General features: G+C 38.7%; 2 non-coding genes across 2 annotated transcripts; one reads left to right on the top strand and one right to left on the bottom strand.

Annotated features, from left to right (window-relative positions):
• Positions 1-387: 387 nt before the first annotated feature.
• Positions 388-459, bottom strand: TRNAS-GGA (transfer RNA serine (anticodon GGA)). Its single transcript has one exon. It is a non-coding gene; the product is annotated as a tRNA-Ser (tRNA).
• A 673-nt stretch (positions 460-1,132) lies between these two features.
• On the top strand, positions 1,133-1,204 carry TRNAS-GGA (transfer RNA serine (anticodon GGA)). The gene has a single exon. It is a non-coding gene; the product is annotated as a tRNA-Ser (tRNA).
• The last annotated feature ends 1,217 nt before the right edge of the window (positions 1,205-2,421 follow it).

Raw genomic sequence — 2,421 nt, 5'->3', positions numbered from 1 at the left:
CCGGGAACGACAACGAGAACGAGAACGGAAATAATGTTAAAATAAATGTATTTAAATATGAGCATTCACAATACTTAATTGTGACTGAACCAATTTCTTTTTCTTTTCTGATGGCATAGGAATCTTCCACATTTTGCAGAATTACGATATAAAAGGAAGACAACTGTTTGGAGTGGGATTATAGCACATCGTATTTTTATGTGTGCACTTTCATTTTGTAGATTGTTATCCGAGTGATTTTGAAAATGTTACGAAGTGGAGTTCCCGTGCTTTTCATTACCTTTCACATTTGTATTTATTTTGATGTACCGAAGTACATATGATATTTCCATGCAGATATTCTGCTTTCTCAGATGATGAGAGAGAGATGGAACGGAGAAAAATTCTCTCCGGCGCCGGGATTTGAACCCGGGTTTTCAGCTCTCCGTGCTGATGCTTTAACCACTAAGCCACGCCGGATACAATCCCGACACCGTTGAGAATCGTCTCAGATTAAGCTCCATCTCTTGGGTTCCCTCTAGTGGCCGCCCTCTGCACTACGTCATAGATGTCTATGCATGCAGGACCGAAGTCCATACATGTGTAGAGGTGCACTCAGATGAGTGACTGGTTGGCCGGGGTCCGACGGTATGGGCGCCGTCTTTAAATCACAAAGTGATTTATTACGCATATCATATTTATTTTGATGTACCGAAGTACATATGATATTTCCATGCAGATATTCTGCTTTCTCAGATGATGACAGAGAGATGGAACGTGGCTTAGTGGTTAAAGCATCAGCACGGAGAGCTGAAAACCCGGGTTCAAATCCCGGCGCCGGAGAGAATTTTTCTCCGTTCCATCTCTCTCTCATCATCTGAGAAAGCAGAATATCTGCATGGAAATATCATATGTACTTCGGTACATCAAAATAAATATGATATGCGTAATAAATCACTTTGTGATTTAAAGACGGCGCCCATACCGTCGGACCCCGGCCAACCAGTCACTCATCTGAGTGCACCTCTACACATGTATGGACTTCGGTCCTGCGTGCATAGACATCTATGACGTAGTGCAGAGGGCGGCCACTAGAGGGAACCCAAGAGATGGAGCTTAATCTGAGACGATTCTCAACGGTGTCGGGATTGTATCCGGCGTGGCTTAGTGGTTAAAGCATCAGCACGGAGAGCTGAAAACCCGGGTTCAAATCCCGGCGCCGGAGAGAATTTTTCTCCGTTCCATCTCTCTCTCATCATTTCACATTTGTGTTTTTTGGTATTGAAGGCCCCTTTCAACTTTAATTTTCTTAATAGAAATTGAAGTAATACAATTTAAAAGAATACTGTAAAACATGTAAACTTCACGAATTTAAAAACCCTATGCTATGTTATCAGAAGTGCTAAGAATTGCTGCCACATCAATATATATGCGATGTTAAAATAATGTAATGTTAACGAATTTATTACTCTTTTATCTTTCAAACTAACAATATAATATTGTCATTGTCAATTGTTTCCATTTTTTGATAATAAGAATGGAGAAAGAAGTGTTTCCATATTTGACACTATGTTCGTTACATTGTTGAGTAATATGATGTTACTCACACGTTAAATCATATTAATGTATTACTAAAGTAGCCAAATTCAGCGAAATGGCACCCGAAAATTATGTCATTAGGACGCATGGTACTCACAAAGAACATGGTCTATGGGCGGACGAGGTCAATTACAGACGTAACGTAGAATTTGTGGGTCTCAGAGCAAAGATGTACGCCGTATGTTTCGAGGGTGGAGACTTTCAGATTAAGAACAAGGGCGTTACCGCCGCTGCTCTCGTAGAAGATACGGAGTGACACATATCCTTTGAGGACTATAAAAAGTGTCTATTTGAGAATGAACCGTTGTATGTACAACAGTATCTCATCCGCTCCAGGTATTAAAACGTTTCTGCATTCCTAAGACACAAGATTGTTTCTCCAGTCTACCCCTTCGGTAGCTCAAGGAGACAGAAAGAAGAATTTTGTCGCTAGGCCTTCATTTTTTGTTTTGTTTGGACGCTTTAGTTTACCTATGACAGAAAAATTATTGAAATAATGTTCTTATGATTGATTTTTCATTTATAATTTCCAGGAGGGAAACAACTCAAGACTTTGCATTTTCTTTCCCTTTTTTTGTTGACATTAGGACAGTTTATATTTTATTGCAGACATACTGTTTAAAATAGCTGAATCAGAGATAAATGGTTTATTTTCAATATGTTTCTTTGCGACAGAGTATGTTAAAAGTAATGAAGGTTTGGTAGCGCTTTGAAGCTTCTGAGTAACATTGACTTATTTGTCTTTTTAGAATTGCATTAAGGGAACTATGAAAAAAAAATGCTTAAGTTCAATGTTGAATAACTTTTTTATAAAGAAAGCTATAACATTGGGATTGTTTTTGT

Source organism: Periplaneta americana, chromosome 16 (assembly GCF_040183065.1).
Source record: "Periplaneta americana isolate PAMFEO1 chromosome 16, P.americana_PAMFEO1_priV1, whole genome shotgun sequence".
NCBI classification, from domain to species: Eukaryota; Metazoa; Arthropoda; class Insecta; order Blattodea; family Blattidae; genus Periplaneta; species Periplaneta americana.
The sequence above is the reverse complement of the archived record's forward strand: the minus strand, read 5'-3'. Positions and strand labels throughout refer to the sequence as shown.